We start from the raw sequence: 21,290 nt of genomic DNA, 5'->3' as shown, positions 1-21,290 counted from the left end.
AATGTTCTCCCCAAATTGGCTTTGGTGGTCCAGTTACTGAGTATAATAGAGAGAAATCAATAGTTTTTTTTTGTCAGCAAGGATAGTACAGGAGAGTGCCAGAGAAGTAGAAAATCAGCCATGATATAATTGCATAGAGAACTGGCACAACGATCCAAGAGACCTCCTCTTCAAGTTCTGTTTTTTTTATTGTTATGAGCTTTTTCCTTGTAACTTGGGTTTTACTGTAGGCCATCTCTTGCAGTGCTGTGAGCTGCTTTCAAAGCAACAAATTTAGAACTGGGAGTCAGTTGGGTAAGAGTAGATGCAAAAATAAGAATTTTTGAAAGTCTGAAGCACTGCTTTATTTTTTAAAAAAGAAACAACTTCCTATAAGTAAGCTTATTGAAATGCTTAAACCAAAAATCATGCTATATTTTCCAGCAATTCAGCTTGAGATCTTGGGTCCAATCTAAATTTAAGACCTTTTGAAACACCCATGAATTTCTCTTTCATTTATGACATATGATACTAGGTCAGTTTTTAATATCAGATCAGTTTTATTGATTTTCATTTATCCAAGCTTAGTAAGGATGAAAGATGAAAACTCTTTTAACAAAATTAGTTCAACCCTGATCTAATTGAGTGATGGAACAAAGGAGAAATAGCCGATCCTCTTTCCTGTGGTAGAACTTTAAGTGGATTATTTGTTCACGTTAATATTCACATTGTATGTTACTTCATTTTATCTTTTATTCTATTTTCCCAATGAAGCCTTGTTTTTGTCAAAATTCAATTTCTTTTATTAAAAATATAGATCACGTTAGAGTGACAGTAATAAACATTTTTTCTGGTAATCTCATCAGTTTTTCCTCTATTAGATCTGTTGTATTAAAAGTGTATCATTAGCATTGATCCTTTCTAAGTGTTTACACCACATATGCTCCTAGCCACAGACCAAATGACCTCAGTATAACAAATTGCCTTTTATAACAGAATAATAAAAGAGCAAAATGCCATAAATTACTGCAATCTTGCTCTGGAGCACAGGTATACAACAGGCTCAGCACACAATCATTAGTCTGTTTTAACAAACTGGGTTATGCCAATGCTGTTATACATGACTTGTTTACTAAAATCTGTTGTATGTCTTTGTACAAGTGACACATTGGCCTTTTGATCAATTTGTTTTGAAACATAGATTTCACTTTCTTGGTACAGCTAACCCATAAACACTGCCACCTTTGTCATTTTCTGTTTGACTGGATCAGATGCATGAATTTGCAATTAGTATTTGGAGATGACAAATGCATTACTGGAAAAACCATCATTAAAATTATTGTCAGGTAAATGACCATATTCCCAAAAGTAACTTTATTAATGTATTTATCTAACACTTTTCATACAAACACTGTAGTTCAAAGAGATTTCAATAGGATAAACTGAGACTGAAAATAAAAGACAAAAAAGATGTTAGTTAAATGTGAGTTTGAATACTATAAATAAGTTTTGAGCTGGTACTTAAAAGTTTCAACTAAATCTGCGTCCCTTTTAGTTTTAGGTATCACGTTCCACAGTTTAGGAGAGTAGTTACAAAAAGCTGACCTAACAGCTATCGTTTGAGGAGATTGCTTAAATTCAACAGACCAGCAGATGAAGACTTGAAAGCTCATCAGGATTATAAAATGAAAGTGATTCTGTGATGTACTGCAGTCCCAGACCATTGAGAGCTTTAAAACAGGTAAGAGAGCTTTAAAATAAATTCCTAAAAGATGTGGGAAGTCGATGCAGAGTAGTTAGGATGTGAGTGATATACTGTCTCATTCATGGTTTTGGTTAAAAGTCTAGCAGTGGCATTCTGAATGAGTTGAAGTTTGTCAATAGATTGCTTTGTAAAGCCAGTAAAAAGTTGCAGTAATCTAGTCAATTCAATATAAAGGTGTGGATTAGTTTTTCAGCTACATTCTTTGACAGAAACAGAGATGCCTTTGCAATATTTCTTAAATGTAGAAATGGTTCCCTGGTCACTTTGTTTATCTGGGATTTAAAGTTCAAATCTGAATCAAGAATAACACCCAAGCTTGTTACTTATTTTACAGGGAAGCTAAGTTCTCGAGCTTATCAAGAATATGATCTCTTTTTGGAGTTGGGACCAACAGAAGTATTTGTTTTATCTCCATTTAGTTTTTGAAAATTAATGCTCGTCCAGAAGTCAGAGAAAATGGGATGTTATCATCGTCAGGTTCGACCAAGATATCCATCTGTGTGTCACCTGCATAACTGTGGAAATCAAGGTTGTACTCTCTTATGTCTCCTAAGAGGAGCATACATAAGGAGAGGAGTAGTGGCCCAAGTCAGCTTCCCCGAGCAACCCCAAAAGGTATATCGTATGTCTTGGAAAATTGACTCCAAGATGGGTAAAACATTTTCTCTCCAAGATACATGAGTAAAACCAATTGAGGGCACTACCAGAGTGGCCAATCCAGTTCACAAGGCAATCTAGGAATACGTTGTGGTCAATTGTGTCAAAGGCATCACTTAGATCTTGGAGAATAAGAACAGAGACCCTGTTGGCATCAGTGCTGAGCTTAAGGTTGCTGACAATTTTGGTACGGGCAGTCTCTGTGCTGTAGCTTGCTCTAAAATTTGACTGAAACTTTTCTAGAATGTTGTTCTTATTCAGAAAATAGAGTTGGTTGAATATGACTTGCTTAAGGATCTTGTGTAGGAGAGAAGATTTTATGTAGACCTGCAGTCAGTGAGTACCTTACTCTCAAGGTTTGTCTATTTAAGTAGAGGTTTGACAGCCACCATTTTGACAGCATCTGGAAAAACTCCAGTTTCAAGGGGCGTGGTAATAAACTTTCTAGCAGAATTGAAAGCTCTACTAAAAGAGTCCTTCAGAAGTGTGGTAGGAACAGGGTTAAGACAGCAAGTAGGTGGTTTACTCTTTGTTACAATCTATATATAGAATTCTGAATTGAACATAACTGTCTATGCTATCTTTTTACAAGGTTGGCTATAGAGGTTACCAGTATCAGTAGTTTATACTCTCCCTAATGGAGTAATTTTGTTGATTTAAAACAAAAGAAATACTGTGAATTTCTCACATTTTATGGCAAATGCTTGACTGAGGATACTGTAGGTTTGGGCAGGGCTCAACAGTTGGTTTCTGGTTGAAAATAGTATTCCTGAATTGCTGCTGTTCTTTCTAGTGATGTGGGAAAAATGGGCTCTTCTTACAGAGAGTGCAGGAGCATTAAAGGAGGTTAGTTTCTCCTTAAAAATATTATGGTGGACTTCTATCCCAGTTTTCCTTCATTTTCTCTCACCACTCTGAATAATCTTTGAGCTTGCGGATGGAATTGTTTAACCATAGTGATGCTTTACTAAGTGATTTCTTTTTAACCTTAATAAAAACACAAAATGCTGGCAGAACTCAGCAGGCCAGACAGCATCGATTCTGGATTTCTAGAAACGTTTCTGGAAATGTTGTCACTACCTCCTCCCATAGATGCTGTCTGGCCTGCTGAGTTCTGCCAGCATTTTGTGTTTTTATTTACCTCCAGCATCTGCAGATTCACTCGTGTTGTCTTTTTAACCTTCAGTGGGTTAATGGTCTGATAAACTGCACATGTTTAATGTTTTTTCTGACCATAAACCACAAAGCATACTGACCAAATTAGAATTATGTCTTTTTACTGATATAAAACATAACAATAAAACACATACCAGCTAATTATTTGGCTTAATTTACAATACTTTTGGAAAATGTAATTAACATAAATTGAAAGGTAATGACATTCTGTTGCTGGCCATTTAAAAAAAAACAATTATTTATTTTGTGGATCTTGTCATTGACAAGACTTAGCATTTGTTGCTAATCATCACCATTCTGTTAAATACTTTTTGGTTAGGAATATATTTGCTCTCACATCAGCATATTTTCCTACTCTGCATATAGTAGCATATTCTTTAAAATTATTTCAAAACGTCAGTCATTCTAGGACTGGATTTGATGCAATTGGGGGGAAAAGTATGATTATGCCATCCTTCATAATTTCATCATCAAAATAAAAATTGAACTTCAATACATGATCTTTCTTCATTTTGAACAAGTCCAACATATCAACTTTCATCAAACCTGTGTAATAATAGCAGATGCTTCAAGATGCTGAAAGATGCCACTAAAATCTTTGCAAAATTGGAAAACTTGGAAAAGATTCTTAGAGATAGGATCTGTGGGCATTTAGAGAATCATGGTCTGGTCAGGGACAGTCAGCATGGCTTTGTGAAGAGCAGATTATGTCTAACAACCCTACTAGAGTTCTTTGAGGAGGTGACTAGGCATATAGATGAGGGTAGTGTAGTGGATGTGATCTACATGGATTTTAGTAAGGCATTTGCTAAGGTTCCACATGGTAGGCTTATTCAGAAAGTCAGAAGGCATGGGATCCAGGGAAGTTTGGCCAGGTGGATTCAGAATTGGCTTGCCTGCAGAAAGCAGAGGGTCATGGTGGAGGGAGTGCATTCGGATTGGAGGGTTGTGACTAGTGGTATCTCATAAGGATCGGTTCTGGGACCTCTACTTTTCGTGATTTTTATTAATGACCTGGATGTGGGGGTAGCAGGGTGGGTTGGCAAGTTTGCAGATGACACAAAGGTTGGTGGTGTTGTAGATGGTGTAGAGGATTGTCGAAGATTGCAGAGAGACATTGATAGGATGCAGAAGTGGGCTGAGAAGTGGCAGATGGTGTTCAACCCGGAGAAGTGTGAGGTGGTACACCTTGGAAGGACAAACGCCAAGGCAGAGTACAAAGTAAATGGCAAGATACTTGGGAGTGTGGAGGAGCAGAGGGATCTGGGGGTACATGTCCACAGATCCCTGAAAGTTGCCTCACAGGTAGATAGGGTAGTTATGAAAGCTTATGGGGTGTTAGCTTTCATAAGTCGAGGGATAAAGTTTAAGAGTCGCGAGGTAATGATGCAGCTCTGTAAAACTCTGGTTAGGCCACACTTGGAGTACTGTGTCCAGTTCTGATCGCCTCACTATAGGAAGGATGTGGAAGCATTGGAAAGGGTACAGAGGAGATTTACTAGGATGCAGCCTAGTTTAGAGAGTATGCATTGTGATCAGAGATTAAGGGAGCTAGGGCTTTACTCTTTGGAGAGAATGAGGATGAGAGGAGACATGATAGAGATGTACAAGATATTAAGAGGAATAGATAGAGTGGACAGCCAGTGCCTCTTCCCTAGGGCACCACTGCTCAGTACAAGAGGACCTGGCTTTAAGGTAAGGGGTGAGATGTTCAAGGGGGATATTAGAGGAAGGTTTTTTACTCAGAGAGTTGTTGGTGCATGGAATGCATTGCCTGAGTCAGTGGTGGAGGCAGAAACACTAGTGAAATTTAAGACTACTAGACAGGTATATGGAGGAAATTAAGGTAGGGGTTATATGAGAGGCAGGATTTAAGGGTCAGCACAACATTGTGGGCTGAATGGCCTGTACTGTGCTGTGCTGTATTATTCTATGTTCTATGTTAAAATCTTTGAAACCCACTAAGAAGATGAGCAAACTGACACCTACACCTTCTTCTAAGCCAGCATCTCCATTACTGAAGTTCCTGCTTTATTCAGCTCTGTCAATATTGCATATGTAGTACAGGACTTCAGGTGGACACTATTTGTAGCCTGATTTGGAAAGTTCTTTTCATCTGTCCGCCTGGAAATGTTCATGGATATTCTCAAAGTCTACCATAGGGGAATAACTGCAGTATTTCCACTCACTGCAGATTCCATGACCCAAATTGAGCATGATATCGAGAGCATCAAGATTGTTCATTATCTACCAGAAGGAGTTTCAGCTTACAACCTGCCTATCGGCCTGTGAAGTCAGGCACTTCCAGGGGAAGAGTTTGTGGTTTCTGAACTGGCCTCATGAGTAATCTCCAAATCCATAGAATTGGAGTGGAAGGGTCATCCTCTATCCTGAAAGACTGCATAAGAAGAACAGAAGAAGTGTTATTTTTAACTTGTTCTTCCTGTAGCCATTTTAAGGCCAATAAGGTTTTGTATTTTTATTCTATGTGTTTGATTGAATAGACAGATCTAATTTTCACTTGGTACTTTGACCTTTGTTCATGGTTCCATTAAGCTGTTGAATTGCAGAATGCAACAGGGTGATAATTGTTCGTACGAAAATGACTATCTCGTGCTGCGGTACCAGCAATATTCCTTGGGTATGTGAGGAAGTAAAAGCAAGTAACGGAGTGTAATGCCGTAGGAAAATATAACAATGGTGGGAGTTCCATGGACGTATAGAAAGAAGCACCTGCATGTAATGTAGATTGAAGGGATCAGTGACAAGTCATATTCTCATTGTATGTATTGGACAAATTCCACCTCCAATGGGAGAGTTCACAGATCTGTGCTTATTGCACAATTGCGTCACCATTGCCAAATACCCCATCGTTAATGTTCTTTCTTCATCCAGCAACCACCTTCATTGATATTTTAGAAACCTGCTTGGATCTGCCACAAAAGTACTTTAGCTTCAATCTTTTTCTTGGAGCTAGTCAGGAACATGATGTAAAACCCTCTACCTGTCTGAATAATTGTAGCTACAACAATATTTATACAAAACCACCTATTTCAGTGACACAGTAGCCCTTTGCCTTAAAACCATGTAGTCTTTCCATCAAGAAACAACATGGCTTTATTGCCCCACTTACAGAATACTCAGGCACAGCAAGCAGATCCCACATCATTGGTGAGGCCAACAGGCTCAAAGGAACACCTCACCTGAATTCCTTCCAAGTTGCCCAGTATACCAACTTGGACATATCACTTGTTTCTTCTTCAGTCATGATCAAAAATCTGTAACCTCCCATCTTGTGACATTGTTGAAGAACCTTACAATTGGAACTTGGGGTAGTTTAAGAAGATGGCAAACCACTGCTTTTCCAAGGAGTTAATGATGAAGCATAAATATTAGCCTTTCCAGCAGCAGGCAAAACCTATCAATGTAATAAGTTCTAAGTTTCTTTCAATCAATGGATGAATTTTTTGACAGATGTGAGTGCCTGTTGTGCAGTATTCAGCTTTGTTTGCAGTGAATGTGAGAATATTGGATGAAAAATGCCCTTCAAAATAGATTTACATTTTACATAACAATGGCAGTTACTGCAGTTGATTGTGATGTGATATAATTGTCAAGTGTGGAACTCTAATCAGTTCTTGGGTTTTGACATCCTTCAGCTTAAGCTAAACAAAGAGGTTTACTATAATAAAGGAAGCAAGTATTCAGGTAAAAACAGTGTAGGCTGGGTGAAGCAACTTTGATGTGTTTGATCTCCTACAGTAGTTATTTATTAATGCACAGACAAAAGCCACAAAATTGTAATCAAGGGGTTGAAAATTCATTATACTCTTTGACAATTGCCTTGTGTCTCATTTATTTTACTATGATACTTTACAAGTGCAGTTTTGGATGTACCATTTGCAGGCTTGTGGTTGACACAAATTGATTGCATGCTTAAGACCTGTGATGAGGACAATACATAGTGGTTGTGTATGAGTTGCAATAATTGACCAGTTCTAGAAGATTGATTTATGGATAAGAATGATATGAAGTGGTGCACTGAGAGTGGAAGATGGAATCGGTGTGGAGTTGAGGGCTGTGGCCCTGTATGTGGATAATGCAAAGAGTTTGGAACATGAGAACATAGGAGCAGGAGTAAGCCGAATGATTGATCAAGTCTGCTCAGCTTCTTTTCAAAATCATGCCTGAGTTTTTAAACCTCAGTGCCATACTACAGCATTATTGCCATATTCATCAATTCCTTTAATATCTGGAAATCTATTGATTTATGTTTTAGTGGTTGAGCCGCCTCTGCATACCAGGGTATGAAACTCCAGTGATTGACACCCTCTAAGTCAGGAGTTCTCAGCTGGGGTCAGTAGACCCCTTGGTTAATGGTAGGGGTCCATGGCATAAAAAAAGTTGGGAACCCTTGCTTGAAAAGAAGAAATGTCTCCATATTCCAAACCTTCTGAGGCTGAGCCCAGGAATGGGATCCGTGAGATTTCCTATATCTAGCTTGTCGGTCCTTGTAAGAACTGTGCATGTTTCAGTGATCTGTACCAACCATTCTTTTAAGCACAAGAGAATATAGGTCTCATCTACTCAACTCTTTCTCAAAGAGCATCCCTGGCATCCCATGTCCCATGAATGTGCCATTCACATATATAATCTTTAATAAAGAGTCCAAAATTACATACTAAGGAGGTGACATCAGCAAGCCTGTATAGACTGCAGTAGGACATCTTTACTCCTGTTTTTCAGTCTCGCATAACGGAAGTCAACATACCATCCGCCTTGATAATTGATTGCTCTGCAATAGTGTAGCCAGTAAAATTGGTGCCTCATAGCTTAATCAAACTTGACTGCTGCCCTGTCTGTGTGGAGTTTGCATGTTTTTCCCTGTGACTGCATGGTCCATTGGTATGTTAATTGATCTATTTTGTGTAGATATGCAGTGGAACCTGGGGAGACATGATGGGGATGTGGGTGAATTAAACAGAAACAATGGGATATTGTAAATGGGTATTTGATGGTTGGCACAGACTGGCCAAAGATCCTGCTTCCATGCTGTACAAATATGACTCTGACCTGTGTGTTGATTTTCAGCAATTTGTCTCTTGGACACCTGGGTTACTTTGAATCAATCGTACCTGATCTTTCCCCATTCCGCAGAAAATTCTGCTTTCCTATTGTTTTGCCTCACAATGGACAACTTAATATTTTTGACACTACATTGCTTTAGTCATGTTCCTTCCCACTCAGTTAGTTTATGTACATCTTCTTGAAGCCTCATTGCAACCTCCCCCATACTTGCAAAACCACCTAGCTTTGCATTATCAGCAAAGTTAGAAATATGACATTTGATGTCCTTGGCCAAATTAATGATTGTAGTTCATGAAGTTGTGGTACAAGCAGCAACCTTTGTGGTAATCAAACAGTCACAGCCTGCAAACATGAGCACATTCATTTATTCACTCTATTTGCATCTGATAATAATTCTTAGCCTGTGCCAATATATTACCCCTAATTCTGTGTTCTCGGACCTGTTTGGGACATAGTAAAATTGCATCTAATTATATCTGCATTTCCATATTGTTGCATCCTCAAAGTATTCCAGTAATTCATCAAATGTGAAATTCCTTATATAAATTCACACAGCATAGTAATGGAACAAAGTTCAAAGCACATTTATTATCAAAGTATATATACTATATACAACTTGATCTTCATCTCCTTATGGAAGATGCCCATTGATAAATGGATAATTGAACCATTTAGATGTACCTTTTAACCATCTTCTCCATGCCAGCCATCAAACAGCCACCCATTGCATTTATCAGCATTTGTTCCGTAGCCTTTATATGTCTTGGCAATTCCATGCCACCTGCTCAGGCAATATGTTATAAATTGCAATCACCTAAATGACTTTTTCCCCCTTAGATTTCCCCACTTCCCTCCATCCTCCCCCACAAACTTACTCCCAACACCCTCCCCCACTCCTCATCGTAAATCTATGCCCTTGGTTTTAGACATCTGTTATAGGAAAGGTTTTTAGTATCCACCCTATTGATGCCCAAAGGAGCTGAATATTTCTGAGTGTAGAAAACTTGATCTCCTATTGAAGGTGTGGAATTAACCTTCTATGCAAGTTATGAATTTCTCCCATTTTTTAAAAAATCTCTGACAGTTTACTGGGTCATGTCTTAAGGTCTAGGGATGGCTTTTCCAGAGACTTTTGAACTAATCATAGTATATTTTTAATATTTTCTCAAACCCAGGTCAAATGGAGCAAATGTGATTTGTGCTGTGCAGAAATTGAGTTGTGGCAGTAAATAGCAAGTGTGAGGAAGTCTGGGTTTATAGGTTGGAGCTTGTTATCTAACGCTGAACTACTGTCATTTAAAGGCAATAAAACCTAGATTTTTGTGCATACATTGCAAAATGTGATAATTCCTGAAGTTACTAACTGGTCCAGAGAACCAATTTTATCATTTTCCTCTGTTGTTGGATTGTACATGCTAATGGCTGAGCCCAGTCTTTCTGAAATAGCTTGGTGTTAGGCTGGTAGCCCAACCTGGGGTCCCAGTTTCAGGAATTTGTTAATTCTGATGGGAATTGTTGGGCCTGGGATTAGGAGGCCAACAGAGACAGTTATTTTTGCTTCCAATGCAAGATTAATATTTCTAATTATTTGAGTTATTTTGTTTATAAAGATTCTTAAGTTTATATTCCGTATAGGCTATAACATCTCAATGTCGGGGACTTGAATACATTTAAAATCCCTTGGTATCTTTTATTGCTGGCAAAGCTGGGAGTGAAGCTTTGTACCTGTCAAGTTTCTCAGCAGTAGTGTGAGAACTATGTCCCCTCACTGCTCCACAGCTGATGCTGAATGTGTGTTGCTGAAGGCCCAGGATACTTTGAACTGGTGCGATTAGCACATTTCATGTAGACCAGCCTCCTGGTGGTGGGAGATTGCAATGCTGGGAGAGCATGATCTAGCCATAGTCTGACACTCCACTACTGTGACATCTTTGTATTTATCTTTGGTTGGAGGAAATTTTACCCACTATACTGGAATTTGAAGGATGTTAGACACATACCACTCCCAATGAATGTAGTTGCATAATTGATATATAAATGTGTGAATATGGGCTTAGCAGATTTACCATTAAGATGGTGGTAATGAGCTACTGCCTTGAATCACAGCAGTACTTGAGTATGGGTATGCCTACAGTGCTGTTGGAGAGAGTTACAGGATTTTGACCTAGCAGTGGTGAAAGAATGGTGAAATATTTAGAAGTTAATATGGTGTGTGGCTTAGAGTAAGTTTGGTGGTATTCACATGCACTGATCCCACGAGCTGATAGAGGTTGTGGTTGGAAGATGCTATCTAAAGAGTTTGGGGGAATTGCTGAAATGTATCCTGCCAATGCTGTATACTGTACATCAGTGGTGTAGTGAGTGAGTGGTTGTGGATGGGATGCTGTTGTGCTCTGGATGACTGAGTGATAAATGTTCTGTGTATACAGCCCCTTGAATGTTGAAGCTGCAGTTTTGACTTGATGAAGTCAAGTGAAAACTGAGCTGATATTTTCAATTATGGATGATAAAATTTCTTTGGGTGTAAATGGGGAAAATCTGGCTAAAATGACACTATATGCAGAAATAAATAGCATTAGTTTTGTTGGTGTTTCTAAGATTTTTATTGAAGAAATTGCAGAGATGATACTATAATTGTCAATTCCCTGTCAATGGAAGAAAATTTTAAACTTGCATGTTATGGAAGAGCACTGGAGCTGGGTCGTTACTGGTTGTCAATTAGTTGAAGGGAAGTACAGAAATTGTAGTTTCCCTTTGGTGTAAAATTTTCAAGTTATTTACTAAAGTGGGCCTTTTAACACTAACTTCAAAAATGTCTATTTAGTTGAGTTATTACAAAGCTGGGATTATGCCCACTGGTGCCACTGATGTAATAAATTCCAAAGCTAAAATGTTCATTTTCATGTTGAAAGATATTCATGTTTTTCAAAGTAAAAAGATGACATACTTGAAAGATTGCCAAATGTGGCTTAGCATGTGAAGAAGAGCCCTGGATTTAAATTTGGATTTTGAACTTAGATTAATATTTTATCCAATGTGTCAAATTTATAAGTAATTCCTTCAAAACAGGCACTGCCATGTAATTTACTTTGACTGTTTCAATATCAGTTGTTCTATGTTTTACCAGCTTGTATTGCTTTCCATTAAATGTTTTGCTACGAAACCTTATAGGAATCAAGTGAATTCAGTCCTTCTGCTTGTTCGGTGGGGAACTCTGAAGCTAGTAGAAGTCAGAGTATAAGGATTGTTACTGTTGGCTGTGTTCTAAACTAATGAGTTTTGAGTATAACTACATGTTGCATAACTTCTGATTAATTCTGAAGCATTTTCTCCACTGAGCACTGGTGGATCTTCCTTTCTTGTTTTATTATAATACCTGATTAGGGTAGAAGTATAGTGTTCCCGATAATGGGGAGGTGGAGGACCAAAGGGGCAGAGCCTCGGTGTACAGGGATGTCCATTTAGAACAGAATTGCTTTTGCCAGAGGATGGTGATGGTGAAGAGGATTCACTATAGAATTTGTTGCCACAGGCTGATGTGGAGACCATGTCATTGGTTGTATTTAAGGCAGAGATTGATAGGTACTTGATCAATCATGGTGTGAAAGGTTATGGGGAGAAGGCAGGAGAATGTGTTTGAGAGGGAAGATGGGTCAGCCAAGATGAAATGGCAGAGCAGACTCACTGGACTGAATGGCTTAATTTTCCTATCTCTTGTGGTTTTGGGTAAATTCAGATCTTTGCTACCTAGTATTATAGAGAGATGTTAATGCTTCAGTGATTGACAGTGCAAATTTATACCAGCTGTGCTATTTTATTTTTAGGATTTTTGAGCGTCTATGAAAATTATTCCACATCAGTATAATCATCTACACTTCAATTCCCACCAGTGAAGTGAAGACCAATACTTATCACTATTCATTCTTTAAATAACCAATGACTTCATCAATATAATTTTCTGATGCACTGCCTTTGTTTTGAACTGTAGACTGGTAATGTGTTTGCTCATTGCATGTAAATGAGTTCTTTGCTGTTGCATTAACTTTCACTGTTTTAATACATCTGTATCTGCACCTGAACTGGAGGAGTTGGGGGCCTGTCTCCATGTGGAAAGGTTTGCTGGAGCTGCACGTGGGCTTTAAACTGGAGTTGCAGAGTGAAGGGAGTCAAAGTGCCGGAGCAGATAGTGAAGTGGTTGGAAAACATGTTGCTAAGCCTACATATGAACTCAGGAATTGAAAACTTGAGCATGGTAGGACTGAATTTCACAGTTGTGTATATTTCAATGCCAGAAGTATTGTAGGAAATGCAGATGATCTTAGGACATGGATCAGCACATGGACTTATGACTTGAAGACATGAGTGAGAGTTGGCTGCAGAAGGGGCAGAACTGACAGCTCAGCGTTCCAGAGGTTCTGTTGTTTTAGACATGATAGAGCAGGAGGGATTAAAGGGGAAAGGGTGACAGGGAAAATATCATGGCACTAGTCGGACAGGACAGATTGGAGATTTCATGTGCTGAGGCTGTATGGGGGGAACTGAGGAATAAGGAAAGGATGACCATGTCAAAGGAATTCTATTATAGACCACCCAACAGTCCATGGGATTTAGAGGAGCAAATTTGTAGTGAGATTGCAGACTGTTTCAGGAAACATAAGGTTGTGATAGTAGGTGATTTTTAACTTTCCACCTATTGACTGGGACTCCCACACTGTGAAAGGATGGGATGGGATAGAGTTCATTAAATGTGTTCAGGAAAGTTTCTTTCATCAGTACATAAAGGTCCCAACTAGGGGGAGTATGATACTAGATCTCCTGTAGCTATTACTTGGACCTTGTGGGAGGCAAGTTCAGAAATTGCAGGAACCCTGCAGAGATATTTAAAACATCCTTAGTCACTGGTGAATTGACAGAGGATTGGAGGACAGCTAATGTTGTTCCAAATAAATTATTCTCAGGCTTCCAGCTAGGTAAGGGTATCAAGTTTAAATTTCGATGACAACCTGTGCCAACTTCATCAGGGATGATGCCTGGGTATGTCTAGTCCGGTGGTATTTATCCCACCGGTAGGTAGTCCATCCCCTCACTTGGTTAGTCCTGATCCAATCAGCTTTCTGCTGTCCCACCTTGTTTAAAATCAAATTCTAGTTCTTGCTTGGAGAGAGACCTTCGTCTTTGTAAAAGTTCTTTTCCTCTAGTTTTATTTCAATGGCTTCCTTCACCAAGTTGTCCCAAAAACCATTGGTGTGGTACATTAGTTTTTTTTTTGCTGTCAAGGTCAATCCTATGACCATTGCAAATGCAATGTTTTGCTACCTCCAATTTCTCCCGGTAACCCAAACGGATAAACTTCCTGTAATCCTTGATGTAGGTTTCCACTGTCTGTTTTATCTGTCTGATTATACACTGCTCCACATTTACAGGGAATCCTGTAAATGGCAGCCATCCTGTTTCCCAGGTCAGCTTTGACCTACATAAGCTGTGATTTGAGTTTCTTTAAGGGTTTGTGGATGGTATTAATCCAGTATTTCTTCAGAATCTTGTCAATCCTTCCAGAAACCATGGAAACGTAGGGGAAGGCAGGCGATAGCAACAGGTTCTTCTTCATTGTTAGGTATCCTGGTTTTTCCGTCAGCCCTTTCAAGGACCCATTTGATTGCCTTCATCTTGTTGTCATTCTGATTGGACAAGCACTAACCATTCAGGAGCAACGAACGGCGGGGTATAAATACCATCAGACTAGATGTGTCCAGGCATCATCCCTGGTGAAGATGGCAGTTTGTCATCGAAATGTCAGTTGAAATTGATACCTGTACCCAGCTGGAAGCCCAAGAAGTGTATATGCTGTGAAAGCACTAGATCCTGATGCTTCATTGTTTAAGAAGGGCTCTAAGAATAAGTCAGGAAATTCTGGGCTGGTAAACCTGACATCAGTAGTGGGTAAATTATTGGAAGGTATTCTCAGGGACTTGATATATAATATTGGATAGTCAATATTGTTCTGTGCATGGTAGGTCATATCTAAGCAATCTTGGAGAGCTTTTAGTGTATGTTACCAGGAATGTTGTTGAAGGCAAAGTAGTGGATGTTGTCTACATGCACTTTAGAAAGGCCTTTGACAAGATGCCATATGGGAAGTTGGTCAAGAAGGTTCAGTCGCTTAGCATTCAATATGAGGTAATAAATTGGATGAGATATTGGCTTCATAAGGAAAACCACAGGGTGGTAGTAGATGGTTGCCCCTCTGACTGGAGGTCTGTGACTAGTGGAATGCTGCAGGGCTGGGTGCTATTGTAATCTACATCAGTGATCTGGATGATAAATCATCAAATTTGCAGATGACAACAAGCTTGGGGTGTATTGGACTGCAAGGAAGTCTATCAAAGCTTGCAGTGGGATCTGGACCAGCTGGATAAATGGGCTGAATGGGAGATAGAATTTAATACAGACGAGTATGGGGTTTTGAACTTTGGAAGGACAAACCAGGGTAGGACTTGCATGGTAAGTGGCAGGGCACCGAAGAATGTGGTAGAACAGAAGGATCAATAATTCCTTGGAAGTGTCGTCACAGGTAGATAGGGTTGTAAAGAAAGCTTATTTGGGGTGTTATGGAGAAGCTTAATTTGGAGTATTTTATACAGTTCTGGTCACCTACCCCCACGAAAGACATCAATAAGTTTGAAAGAGTGCAGAGAAAATTTACAAGGATGTTGCCAGGACTTGAGGATCTGAGTTACAGGAAAAGATTGAATGAGTTAGGATTTTATTTCCTAAAGCCTAGGATAATGGGAGTTTTGATAAAGGTATGTAAAATGACGATCGGTATAGATCAAAAGCAAGCAAGCTTTTTCCACTGAGGTTGGATGAGACTAGACATCATGGGTTATGGGTGATAAGGGAACGTAAGAGGGAATAACTTCATTCAGGGTGATGAGAGTGTGGAATGAGCTGACAGTGAAGTGGTAGATGCAGGTTTAATTTCAACATTTAAGAGAGATTTGGGTAAGTACATGGATGGTAGGGCTATGTACTGATGCAGGTCAATGGGACTAATGGGCTAATGGGGCAAAGGGTGTTTTTCTGTGAAGTAGTGGTCTCTGACTTTGACCATATAACGCAGATCAGTTATTGTGTGGGTGGCTACCGTTGCATGGATGATTTAATTTTCTTCTTTTGTGGCCATGGAATCTTTTATGTCAGTGTCTTCATTAACATTTAAGTTTCAACTTGTAAATATTCTAGAAATTAAATATTAGTAGTTTTTATTATCTGATTAGAAAATGCCCAGTAATAAAACCATGCTAAATATTAATCCTTGCAAACCTTTGTTCAAGATTTGTAAATGTTTCTAAAATAAAGTATAGTAATTTCTTTTTGTGTAATTTATTTTTTTTATTGAAGTTCATCATCAAACATTTCCATAAGATGTATTTCTGACATTGTACATATATATCACATAATCATATATATCACAAATCTCCACAAAGTATTTATCTGGGGTATACACTTATAGAAAAGAGTGGAAAGAAAAAACAAGCAAAAGGAAAGAACTATGTACAAGTAGGGAGTGAGCTTTTTTTTTAAACAGATTCATTGATTTGTGAGAATAAAATTAGGCCTAAGAGGCATTATGTAGTTAAACCATTTTCCCCAGTGTGAATCAAATTGTTCCAAATTGGATAAAATTCTCTTAAGTTTGATTGGATTTAATAGCCCATTGACATTAAAAGAAATGAATTTTACCTTGTCCTTAGCCATCTGTATTTATCTGTCAATGTATTATTATTGAAATTAGAATAAAACTTAATCAATCTACTCCCTGAACAAATAAGAACCAAGAAACGCAAATAATAACAAAAATGGCAACGAACGTGTGATTCCAAGGCTGAGGTCTCTGGTAGATGACCCTGCGTTGAGCTAGAGGAAATGTCTAATTTCTAAAAGGAGATTTGGAAAACAAGATGAGGAGTGGAGTGTGCAGTGCATTTGAGTATTTTGCCCTTCAGCTCAATCAAGGCTGATCCCTTACATTGTATTCCTGTTCTCTCTCACTTTTGACTCCTTGTTTAGTTGATTCAATCCCTTCTGAAAATTAAGCTCTGACATCTTGTATATTAATGATGTTTTATTAAATAAGTTACTGAAGAGGAAATGTAATTGATATTATATTTCATAAAGAAGCTGGTTTAGTAAATGACTTCCATGTAAATAGATATCCTCAAACTTTAACTGAGGATATCTATTGTATATCTAATGTAAACATTAACTATTTACAACAGGCACTTGTTTTTGTTTCTAGCAATTTATCTGAGGATAAAAAGGTATTAGCTGATGGTTGTCAGGTGGTTTAAAGATGGACTTTCTGTGTGTACATGAGAACTCCTCTTGTGTCTTTGGATGATTCTCTTTAGGTGAAGCGCAAGGAGACAAAAGCCAGAACCCTGATGAACTTGATAGACAATGGTGATTGTAGAACAAATATAACATCTGTAATTTTAGTTGTGATAATTGGTACTAGTTTGAAATACCTGATTGATGCCTCATTAATGTGAAGTGTTGTATCTCTTTGTGGGAAAATTTGTGTTTTAGGGTTCTATGGCAATAATTTCAAGTTGATATTTTCAGCTATTAGAATAGTCTAGTGAAGTTCCAAGTAAGTTTTAATTGTCAGTGTTCTCAAGTGTTTTACAAATACCAGTAGTTTGATAACATTGAAACTAGTATGAGTTTAGATTTTGAGTTAACTTTCTAAAGTAGAAATAAGTTGGGTCACTCCCAGATGAACTCAATGCCTTTTATACTCAGTTTGACTGTCAAAACATGGAGGCACTGTCACAAATTGCCACAGCTCCCAATGACACTGCTCAAAACTAATCAATAAGGTTCAAGGCCTTGGATTCAATACCTCCTTGTGCAATTGGATCCTCGATTTCCTTACTTGTAGACTCCATTCAGTTTGGACTGGCAACATCTCCACAATCTCAATCAGCACAGGTACACCACAATGCTCTTTACTTAGCCCCCTGCACCACTCGTCTTACACTTATGACTGTGTGGCTAAGCACAACTGCAATGCCATATTCAGATTTAGTGACAACATTACTGTTATAGTCTGAATCAGCGGTGGTGATGAGTCAACATATAGGAAGAAGTTTGAAAACCTGGCTGAGTGGTGCTGTATCCACAACCTCTCACTCAATGACAACATGACAAAGGAGATGATTTTTGACTTCAGTAGGAGGAAACCAACTGTCCATAAGCCAGTCATTGGAGAATCAGAGGTGGAGAAGTCAACAACCTTAAGTTCCTTGGTGTTATTATTTCAGAGGACGTCTCTTGGGCTCTAAGTGAAATTATGAAGAAAGCACAGCAGCGCCTCAACTTTCTTAGAAGTTTGTGAAGATTTAGCATGGCATCTAAAACATTGACAAGCTTCTATGGATGTGTACTGAAGAGTATATTCTATCATAGCCTGGTATGGATCTATCAATGGAAAACCTCACAAAAAGTAGTGGATACGACCCAGTGGCTTGTGAGTGAAGGCCTCCCCGCCGTTAACCACATCTATACAAAGCATTGTTGCAGAAAAATAGCATTCATTGTCGGGGACCCTCACCACTCAGGACATGCTTTCTTCTTGGTGCTGCCATCAGAAGGACTCATACCACTAGGTTCAGGGACAGTTAATTACCTCTTAACCATCAGTCTGTTGAGCCAAAGGCTATAACTTCACTTGCTCCATCATTGAAATGTTCCCAAAACCAATGTACTCACTTTCAAAGCTCTTCACCTCATGTTCTCCATGTTTTTATTATTTCCTTTTTGTATTTGCACAGTTTTTTTTGTCAATTGCACGTTGGTTGAGCCATAAGTGGGTACAATCTTTCATTAATTCTATTATGCTATCATGTATTTATTGAGTAAGTCTGTAAGAACATTAATCTGTAGTAATGGTGACGCACATGTCCTTTGACAATAAATTTACTTTGTACTTTGACCTTGTGATTTCATTCTATGAAGATTATGTGAGAGCATCCTTCAGGAGGGTACACCCAAGAAAAGCTTCCAGCCCAGGCAGGCTATGTGGATGAGTATTATAGACCTGTGATGATCAAGTGGTTGAGGTGATCACTGATATCTTTAACCTCTTGTTTCGGCAGTCTGAGGTAACTGCGGGCTTCATTTTTACCAATCTTAAGAACTTGATAATCTGGCTCAATGAGAGTTATCCAGAAGCACTTGCCGTGGATCCACTGTGATGAAGTGCTTTTAGAGGTTGGTGATGAAACTTATAAACTGCTGCATCAGAATCAAGTTGGATCTACTCCTATTTGCCTACCGTCACAACAGGTCAACATCAGATGCCATTTCATCGGCTCTTCGCTCAACCCTGGAACCCTGAACAGGGATGTTGCATACACGAGGATGCTCTTCATTGACTACAGCTCGGTATTCAATACTATTATCACCTCAAAACTCCGAAATGGACATTGATGCTTTGGATCCTGCCTCACTTTTTTAATATACAGTATTTAAAATCTATTCAATGTACATATTTTTTTTATTACATTTTAGTTTAATTATTATTATTTCTCTCTCTGCTAGATTATGTTTTGCATTGAACTGTTGCTGCTAAGTTAACAAATTTCACGTCACGTCGGCGATAATAAACCTGATTCTGATTCTGAAAACCTAGGCCTCAATACCTCCTTATACAACTAGATCCTTGACTTTCTCACTTGCTGGCTCTAGTCAGTTTGGATTGGCAGCAACAATTCCTCCATGATCTCCATCAGCGCAGGTGCACCACAAGGCTGTCTGCCTAGCCCCCACTCTAATCACTGTATACTTACGCCTGTGAGGCTAATCACAGTTCCAATGCCATATTTAAGTTTGCTGATGACACCACTGTTGTTAGCCAAATCAGTGTAGTTGGAGTCAAGTGGCATTTCAGCAGCTGTGTACAAATGAATCCATTGACAAATATAAAGGTTTAAGACCCAGCTTAAGAGAGAAATCAAGAGATCCAAAAATGTAAAAGCATAAGAGGATTGGACAGGTTAGATGCAGGAAGATTGTTTCCGATGTTGGCGAAGTCCAGAATGAGGGGTCACAGTTTAAGGATAAAGGGGAAGCCTTTTAGGACTGAGATGAGGAAAATCTTCTTCACACAGAGAGTGGTGAATCTGTGGCATTCTCTGCCATAGGAAACAGTTGAAGCCAGTTCATTGGATATATTTAAGAGGAAGTTAGATGTGGCCCTTGTGGCTAAAGGGATCGGGGGTATGGAGAGAAAGCAGGTCGAGGGTTCTGAGTTGGATGATCAGCCATGATCATACTGAATGGCGGTGCAGGCTCAAAGGGCCGGATGGCCCACTCCTGCACCTATTTTCTATGTTTCTATACCCATTCTATCTATCACTGCAGAAGACAAAAGCATTTTTTAACATCTATGCGCTTGAACTAACTTTAATTGACCACACTTGAAATGGACCAAGAAGTTTGTGAATCTTTTTGTGCCAGATGTGAAACTGATTCTTAATCAGGTCTTCTTGGGTAGCCAGGCTTTTCTTTGAAATCCGAGATTACTGCTCATTTGACATGTATTTGAATGTCACCAAGACAGCTGAGATATTTGTATCCAAGTAACCAAATACACATGGGATGAAAAGTTATTGTCAGTAATAGTGAGCACTAAGCCTCTTGACTATCACTTAAGTATCCATCCCATTCATTGCAACTTCTCAGGGGGAAAAAACTAACATTCTTGCCTGGTGTTTCTTCAGCAATATGATCCACTCTATACTGCTGTTTGAAATAGTCATGCAGTTCATTTGGGGACAGTTAGGACGGGGCAATAAATGTTGCCCCCCCCCCCCCAGCCCCAGCCCTGAATGACATCCACAATCTATGTATAACATATCTGACTTAATTTTCAGTTTCATGTGAAGTGCAAAGCGATTAATTTTGGTCTAGATGTCTAGAATTAAAGGACTAAATTGGGAGTTATAGGTCAGTAATTGTCCAAAAATGATGCAAGAAATTGAAAAGGTGCAGCGGCACATGAGATCCATCTTCCTCTTTTACAGAGTGATGGTACCGAAAAGGTAAACGTACTGAATTTCTGCTGTGCTACTGCAGCTGGAATAGTTTCTGGACTTTGCATTGCTAGGAAAGTTGTAACACTCTGGAGTGATGAGGACGAAAGTTATTCTCAATTAAAATGCCTCTGTCAGATTGTTATCCATTGACTACAAGCTCTGGACACTGGGAGTCAAAGCAACACCGCCCTACAATTAGATCCTTGACTTTGGAACCACCAGACCAGTCAGTAAGAATAGGGAGCAACACTTCCGGCAAGATTACTTTAAATGTTCGTGCTACACGTATTTGCTTCCTCAGCCCTCTACTCCCTGTATATTCATGCCAAGTTTGTGGATGACACCACCATTGTGGGCCATATCTCAAATAATGATGAGTCAGTCAGAGTCCAGAATCCTGGTTCCTTTCCAATCCTGATGAAGGGTCTCTGCCTGAAACATCGACTGTTTATTCATTGCCTGACCTTCTGAGTTCCTCCAGCATTTTGATATGTGTGTGTTGCTTTGGATTTCCAGCATCCGCA

General features: G+C 38.9%; 1 protein-coding gene across 2 annotated transcripts in view; it reads left to right on the top strand.

The window, feature by feature from the left end:
* LOC132401984 (cAMP-specific 3',5'-cyclic phosphodiesterase 4B-like) overlaps nt 1-21,290 on the top strand; it is a 170,537-nt gene that overhangs the window by 94,610 nt on the left and 54,637 nt on the right. The window contains exon 2 of one of the 2 annotated variants that reach the window (XR_009514770.1): nt 1,535-1,699. The exons of the other annotated variant lie outside the window; for it this stretch is intronic. The gene's annotated coding sequence lies outside the window, so the exon portion shown is untranslated. Of the gene's footprint in view, nt 1-1,534; nt 1,700-21,290 lie in introns of those variants that run through there. 2 annotated transcript variants of the gene reach the window in all.

Source organism: Hypanus sabinus, chromosome 11 (genome assembly GCF_030144855.1).
Source record: "Hypanus sabinus isolate sHypSab1 chromosome 11, sHypSab1.hap1, whole genome shotgun sequence".
In the NCBI taxonomy this organism is placed as follows: Eukaryota; Metazoa; Chordata; class Chondrichthyes; order Myliobatiformes; family Dasyatidae; genus Hypanus; species Hypanus sabinus.
Note: the sequence above shows the minus strand (reverse complement) of the source record. Positions and strands in the feature narration are given on the sequence as shown.